The following is an 8644-nucleotide window of genomic DNA, read 5'->3' on the forward strand; positions in this document are numbered from 1 at the left end:
GGCTGGGGCCCTGAATGGTGGTGAGGGAGGAAGTGTAAGGGCATGTGTAGCACTTGTTCCACTAACAAGGATAAGTGCCGGGAGGGAGATAGGTGGGAAGGGGTGTGGGGGGGGGGAAATGAATGGACAAGGGAGTTGCGTAGGGAGAAATCCCTGTGGAAAGTGGGGGGGGGGGTGGAAAGATGTGCTTAGTGGGATCCCATTGGAGGTGACGGAAGTTACGGAGAATTATATGTTGGACCCGGAGGCTGGTGGGGTGGTAGGTGAGGACCAGGGGAACCCTATTCCTAGTGGGGATGCAGTGAGAGCAGATGTGCATGAAATGGGGGAGATGCGTTTGAGAGCAGAGTTGATGGTGGAGGAAGGGAAGCCCCTTTCTTTAAAAAAGGAGGACATCTCCTTCGTCCTGGAACGAAAAGCCTCATCCTGAGAGCAGATGCGGCGGAGACAGAGGAATTGCGATAAGGGGATGGCATTTTTGCAAGAGACAGGGTGAGAAGAGGAATAGTCCAGATAGCTGTGAGAGTTAGTAGGCTTATAGTAGGCATCAGTAGATAAGCTGTCTCCAGAGATAGAGACAGAAAGATCAAGAAAGGGGAGGGAGGTGTTGGAAATGGACCAGGTAAACTTGAGGGCAGGGTGAAAGTTGGAGGCAAAGTTAATGAAGTCAACAAGCTCAGCATGCGTGCAGGAAGCAGCGCCAATGCAGTCGTCGATGTAGCGAAGGAAAAGTGGGGGACAGATACCAGTATAGGCTTGGAACATGGATATAGCACTGTAGATATTTATAGCTATTTCTAAAATGATTTAGAATTGTAACTTTAAAGTTTGTTTTATTTCTATGATAAATTTGGTGATTTTTTTGGAATTTGTTTTAACTTTCTGAATATCAGTTAATTTATCAATTTTCATGCTAAGAATGCCTTTGGGAGATGAAAGAGGTGACTTCACAGGGTTAATTGGTCTTTGGGGACAGTATTTACATACTTTTAATGTGAAGTGTTTCACTGGTCAGGAATCAGGTGGCTACAGCGGGTAGGTAAAGCATACAGGAAACCAAGTCCACACAGATAATCAAGACCCAATTTACATTATACCTAGATTGATTTCATTTCCTTAATTATTCATATAATTCTTATCAAATTCCAGATTCTACAACTCACTTACACACTTATGTTGATTTACAATGGGCAATCAACCTACTGATCACTGTGTCTTTGGGAGGTGGGAACAAATTGGACCATCAGGAGGAGACCCATGTGGTCACAGAGAATGCATGAATAATCGACCAAAACTGGTCTTTAGTTCATATGCTGGAAAATATTATTCCATTTTAAGCATCTATATCTTAGAAGCTAATGCCGGGGATGAGAAGTTCTTTCTGAATGGCGAACTATTCTGAGCCTGTTTTCACCAGAGCAGCAAATATTGAAATGAAATCTGACACTGGTTCAAAATGACATGGAATTTTATGGTAAGTTGTTAAAATATTTCTGTGTGGCCTAATCAAGCTGATCGTTGCTGGGGAAACTTGTTGAAATAAAGTAAAAATAAATAATTTCCCACCAAAGATCCCCTCCTGCCACTTTCTCAATGACAATGTTGGTGCCTAAGTTTCCAAGTCTGGAATTTGAGGTAGGTGTGATTAAAACTGGACATTCCCTCACCAGTAAAAGGAACGAAAAGGAAGTTTCTTCAATCCTTGAATGGTTGGCTCATACTCGGTCCCATTTCCTTGCATGGAAATTTAATTGCAAAGTCCTGTTTTTCTAGCATTATTAAATAGAAATCACTTTTATTTCCTTACAATAATACCAATGAAAAACTTCTTTGGGGCATTGTCAGGAACCAGTCCTGGGAACAACACTTCCTATGGCCATATTAGCCTGAGAACGCTCAATCTCATCTGATTTGGAATCTAAGCAGGCTCAGGCTTGGTTAGTACTTGGATGGGAGACCCCCTGGGAATATCACGTGCCATAGGCTGTTTGCCCATACAAGGGGGTGCTCTCTATTGGTGGGTGCTCCTGATAAATTGGGCCCTGCAGGGCATTTACTGATGGGGACACCTCAAGTAAAATGTGTGACTTCCTTTCATTCTTTACACATTTGCACTTCACAAGCATCTCATATTGCCTCTAATCTCCATCAGGCACCCTGCACCTCCTGATTTGCTGCCAATCCTGTGATATCTTACCCCGATAATAAAGATACTCCCTCATTCACCCAACTACCAGATTTTTTCATTTAACTGTGTAAATGTTAAACTTCTGATTTCCCCACCACCCTTATCACTAAATGTACTGTCCACCTGTAACAGGTAACCTCTCCTTGAGCATTCTATTCCCAACCTGTCCCTCTCACCATGGTCTGACTTGCAGGGCTCCAATTCCAATCCTATCTACCAACCCTAATACAGGCTCAAGTGGGTGTGTGGCCTTGGATATCCCTGCTTCCCCAATCCTTGTCTGTGAAAGGAATGCCATGTAACCCACGTTTGGTTCTGTGCAATGACCAGCCATTGCATCATGCGTAGAATGAAGTTTCCAGCACAGGACCAAAAACCAATGCTCTGATTGGCAGCACATGTTCTACCAACCTTGATGGTGCTGAAGAACCTCTAGGCCCAGTGGCTTACAAACACCTTCCCCGATGTATGCTTGTTGTCTAAAGTACTGGAGAGGAATAATATTTAAATTGGGAAAACAAATACAGAATATGAACCAAGCTGAGCAAAGTCATCAAGTTGTAAACTCAGCCAGCTCCATCTGGCCACTAGCCTCCCGAACATTGAGGCCATCTTCAAAAGTCAATAGCTCAAGAAGGTAGTATCCATAATTAGGAACTCTCACCATCCAGGATATACCTTCTCATTACTATCATCAGGGGGAGGTAGAGGTGGCTGAAGATGCACATTCAACACTTTAGAGACAGTTTCTTCCCGTCTGCCATCAGGTTTCTGAGTGGACAATGAACCCCTGTCCACTACCTCACTATCTTTTTGCACTTCTTGTTTATTTTTTATATTTCTTATTGCAACTTTTTAAAAAAATTTGTTGTAGTGTACTGATGCCACAAACAATAAACTTCATGACATAGTGTCTCAGTGATATTAAACCTGGTTCTGAGATACAGAGTTCACTGAAGTCATTCCATAAACTGGAATCCGAGCAATTAATTGCTGTCTTAATCAGTCAAGTTCTTTAATCATATTTCATGAGGTAAGATTTATAATGCTACTTATTTAAAGCTATTGTCTTCAAAATGTCTGGTCCAGACATCAAAGATTCTAATGTTAGTGTCTGAACCTTTGTTTATTTCCTTTAATGTTGTATATTTTGTATACAGCTCGAATCAAATGCCTAGTTGTGCATTACATTGCTAATGTAAATAGACAGCATATAGTTTGAAATAAAATGCATTAAGACTCTTAAGGTAACCTATCTTGCAGTAATTCAGTGATTGAACTATGCATTGTAAGTAGTCTTCAGGCTAGGCATTTGACCCTCGTGTTATTTATAGGTAAAGAACCAAGACTGTGTGTGGACCACCCACAGAGATTGAACGTTAAGATGCACAATAGGCTTCCATTGTTATCACTATCAATCCTGTTCTAATAATATGCATTAAGTACATTGTTTCAATATTTTTCTTAGCTTCAGTTACTTTCCAGTTTTTCCCATTAGTTTCAGCAGCTGCAAGGCTCTGCCGAGTAGTTCAAAAAGCTGCAGAAATCGTTACTTTGAAATCTGGGGCCTATGTCATATGGTGATATAGATGAGCAGAAATCATCATAAGAGTTTATCTTGACATTGGTACAAATGGCCCCAGACCAGGAGCCCTCCAAATATTTCCTCCACCTAAGAGGCAACTGAGGCCAGATGTAGAGCTCTATGTACCAGCGTGGTCAAGATCAGCTTGTGCCATAGGTAATATCAATGCTAGTTGTTCACGGCAACAATCAGGGCAGGTCAGATTCAATTGTCTTGGCTAGATAGCTGAACTATTGCCACAGCCACACTTTTGTTCCGCCTGGAGGGCTGATTTCATTGGGGACCTTGAAATCTCGGCCATCTGGTGTAAACAAGTAGGCTGTGACTGGGCCTCAGGTGGTCAATCTTGAATACACATACCTGACAGCTGTGCCGCTAATGCCTTCAGAATCTGAGTCAAAGCTCGAAACTATCTTTAAATATCTTTGATAAGTTTCAGAGAAGTTAAGTAATTTAAAAAAATAACATTTATTAAAAAGATAAATGTCATAATTAATAAACTTAATTAGCACCTTTAATTTTCTGAAACTAATTAAACTTTTTGATCAGAGTCAACAACTTCCTTCAGATGTGCAGGATCTAATCATGTTTACCAGCTTTACTTCAGCTGCAGATCCCTGTACTCGGCTGTTGTGCTGGTATCTGACCTTTGGCATCACCCGCAGTTTCATAAATATCTTGAGCTAATGCACTGAAAGCAAGGGTAGAAAAGATGACCTTACTTAAATGGAATGAGGTATTTGTAATAAAAGCATAAACTAAGTGGACAACACTCACTGGAATGACCCATAAGACATAGGAGCAGAATTAGACCATTTGTCCCATTGAGTCTGCTCTGCCATGTCATTGTGGCTGATCCAATTTTCCCTCTTGGCTCCCAATCTCCTGCCTTCTCCCCGTATCCCCTCATGCCCTGACTCATCAAGAACCTATCATGCTCCACCTTAAATACACTCAGTGACCTTGCTTCCACAGACATCTGTGGCAGCAAATTTCATTGATTCACCACCCTCTGGCTAAAGACCCCCCACCATAGGAAACACCCTCTCCAGATCCACTCATTCGATAAATTTCAATAACATCCCTGCTCCCCCCCCCCCCCCGTATTCTTCGAAACTCCAGTGAGTACAGGCCCAGAGCCATCAAAAACTACTCATACTTTAACCCTGAACAACAGGAATTCTGCAGATGCTGGAAATTCAAGCAACATACATCAAAGTTGCTGGTGAACGCAGCAGGCCAAGCAGCATCTATAGGAAGAGGCGCAGTCGACGTTTCAGGCCGAGACCCTTCGTCCTGACGAAGGGTCTCGGCCTGAAACGTCGACTGCGCCTCTTCCTATAGATGCTACTTGGCCTGCTGCGTTCACCAGCAACTTTGATGCATCATACTTTAACCCTTTCATTCTCGTGAACCTTCTCTGGACCCTCTCCAATGTCAGCACATCTTTTTTTCACATAAGGTGCCCAAACTGCTCACAATGCTCTAAGTAAGGCTCTATCAGTGCCTGAAGTACAGCACAGAAACAGGCTCTTCAGCCCATCTAGTTCATGCCAAAATCATTTAAACTGCCTAATCCCATTGCCTGCACCAATACCAGAGACCTCCATACCCCGAGCATCCATGTGCCTATCCAAATTTCTCATAAATGTTGAAATTGAGCGTGCAATCACCACTTGTGCTGGCAGCTCCTTCCACAATCTCGTGACCCTCTGAGTGATGAAGTTTCCCTCATGTTCCCCTCAAATTTCTCACCTTTCACCCATGACATCTGGTTGTACACTGACTCAACCTCAGTGGGAAAACCCTGCTTGCATTTACCCTATCAATACCCCTCATAACTTTGTATACCTTGATCAAATCTTCTCTCAATCTTCTACATTCCAAAAAATACAGTCAGAACCTACTCAATCTTTCCTTATAACTCTGGTCCTCCAGAACCAGCAACATCCTTGTAAATTTTCTCTTCACTATTTAGTCATAGTCATTGTCATACTTTATTGATCCTGGGGGAAATTGGTTTTTGTTACAGTTGCACCATAAATAATAAATAGTAATAATAAAAACCATAAATATTTAAATAGTAATATGTAAATTATGCCAGTAAATTATGAAATAAGTCCAGGACCAGCCTATTGGCTCAGGGTGTCTGACCCTCCAAGGGAGGAGTTGTAAAGTTTGATGGCCACAGGCAGGAATGACTTCCTATGACGCTCTGTGTTGCATCTCGGTGGAATGAGTCTCTGGCTGAATGTACTCCTGTGCCCAACCAGTACATTATGTAGTGGATGGGAGACATTGTCCAAGATGGCATGCAACTTGGACAGCATCCTCTTTTCAGACACCACCGTGAGAGAGTCCAGTTCCATCCCCACAACATCACTGGCCTTACGAATGAGTTTGTTGATTCTGTTGGTGTCTGCTACCCTCAGCCTGCGGCCCCAGCACACAACAGCAAACATGATAGCACTGGCCACCACAGACTCGTAGAACATCCTCAGCATCGTCCGGCAGATGTTAAAGGACCTCAGTCTCCTCAGGAAATAGAGATGGCTCTGACCCTTCTTGCAGACAGCCTCAGTGTTCTTTGACCAGTCCAGTTTATTGTCAATTCGTATCCCCAGGTATTTGTAATCCTCCACCATGTCCACACTGACCCCCTGGATGGAAACAGGGTTCACCGGTACCTTAGCTCTCCTCAGGTCTACCACCAGCTCCTTAGTCTTTTTCACATTAAGCTGCAGATAATTCTGCTCACACCATGTGACAAAGTTTCCTACCGTAGCCCTGTACTCAGCCTCATCTCCCTTGGCAGAGTCATCAGAAAACTTCTGAAGATGACAAGACTCTGTGCAGTAGTTGAAGTCCGAGGTATAAATGGTGAAGAGAAAGGGAGACAAGACAGTCCCCTGTGGAGCCCCAGTGCTGCTGATCACTCTGTCGGACACACAGTGTTGCAAGCACACGTACTGTGGTCTTCCAGTCAGGTAATCAAGAATCCATGATACCAGGGAAGCATCCACCTGCATCGCTGTCAGCTTCTCCCCCAGCAGAGCAGGGCGGATGGTGTTGAATGCACTGGAGAAGTCAAAAGACATGACCCTCACAGTGCTCGCTGGCTTGTCCAGGTGGGCGTAGACACGGTTCAGCAGGTAGATGATTTCAACCTAATTTACATCTTTCTCATAGGTAGGTGATCAAAACTCCAAATAAGGCCTCACCAACGTCTTAGAAACATAAAAACATAGAAAACCTACAGCACAATACAGGCCCTTCAGCCCACCAAGCTGTGCCGAACATGTTCTTACCTGAGAAATTACCTAGGGTTACCCATAACCCTCTATTTTTCTAAGCTCCATGTACCTATCCAGGAGTCTCTTAAAAGACCTTATCGTATCCACCTCCACCACCATCGCCGGCAGCCCATTCCACACACTCACCATTCTCTGTGTAAAAAAACTTGCCCCTGATATCTCCTCTGTACCTACTTCCAAGCACCTTAAAACTGTGCCCTCTCTTGCTAGCCATTTCAGCCCTGGGAAAAAGCCTCTGACTATCCACACAATCATTGCCTCTCATCATCTTATACACCTCTATCAGGTCACCTCTCATCCTCCGTCACTCCAAGGAGAAAAGGCCGAGTTCACTCAACATATTCTCATAAGGCATGCTCCCCAATACAGGCAACATCCTTGTAAATCTCCTCTGCACCCTTTCTATGGTTTCCACATCCTTCCTATAGCGCGACCAGAACTGAGCACAGTACTCCAAATGGGGTCTGACCAGGGACCTATTTCACTGCAAAATTACCTCTCAGCTCCTAAACTTAATCCCATGATTGATGAAGGCCAATGTGCTTTCCTAACCACAGTGTCAACCTGTGCAGCAGCCTTGCATATCCTATGGACTGGACCCCAAGATCCCTCTGATCCTCCACACTGCCAAGAGTCTTACCATTAATACTATAGTCTGTCATCATATTTGACCTACCAAAATGATCCACCTCACACTTATCTGTGTTGTACTCTAACTGCCACTTCTCAGTCCCTTTTTGCATCCTATCAATGTCCTGCTGTAACCTCTGACAGCCCTCCACATTATCCACAACACCTCCAACTTTGTGTCATCAGCAAATTTACTAACACATCACTCCACTTCTTCATCCAGGTCATTTATAAAAATCATGAAGAGTAGGGGTCACAGAACAGATCCCTGAGGCACACCACTGGTCACTGACCTCCATGCAGAATATGACCCATCTATAGCCACTCTTTGCCTTCTGTGGGCAAGCCAGTTCTGGATCCACAAAGGAATTTCTCCTTGGATCCCATGCGTCCTTACTTTCTCAATAAGCTTTGCATGGGTGTCTTGTCAAATGCCTTGCTGAAATCCATCTACCACTCCACCTTCATCAATGTGTTTAGTCACATCCTCAAAAAATTCAATCAGTCTCGTAAGGCATGACCTGCCTTTCACAAAGCCATGCTGACTATTCCTAATCATATTATGCCTCTCCAAATGTTCATAAATCCTGCCTCTCAGGATCTTCTCCATCAACTTACCAACCACTGAAGTAAGACTCACTGGTCTATAATTTCCTGGGCTATCCCTACTCCCTTTCTTGAATAAAGGAACAACATCCGCAACTCTCCAATTCTCCGGAACCTCTCCTGTCCCCATTGACGATGCAAAGATCATCGCCAGAGGCTCAGCAATCTCCTCCCTCGCTTCCCACTGGAGTACATCTCATCTGATCCCGGTGACTTATCCAACCTGAAGCTTTCCAAAATCTCTAGCACATCCTCTTTCTTAATATCTACATGCTCTAGCTTTTCAGTCCGCTGTAAGTCATCCCTACAATCGCCAAGGTC

General features: G+C 43.7%; 1 pseudogene; it reads left to right on the plus strand.

Moving 5' to 3' along the window:
- The first annotated feature begins 1868 nt into the window (after positions 1 to 1868).
- LOC134340656 (5S ribosomal RNA) lies at positions 1869 to 1986 on the plus strand (annotated as a pseudogene).
- Positions 1987 to 8644: the final 6658 nt, after the last annotated feature.

Source organism: Mobula hypostoma, chromosome X1, assembly GCF_963921235.1.
Source record: "Mobula hypostoma chromosome X1, sMobHyp1.1, whole genome shotgun sequence".
Taxonomy (NCBI): domain Eukaryota; kingdom Metazoa; phylum Chordata; class Chondrichthyes; order Myliobatiformes; family Myliobatidae; genus Mobula; species Mobula hypostoma.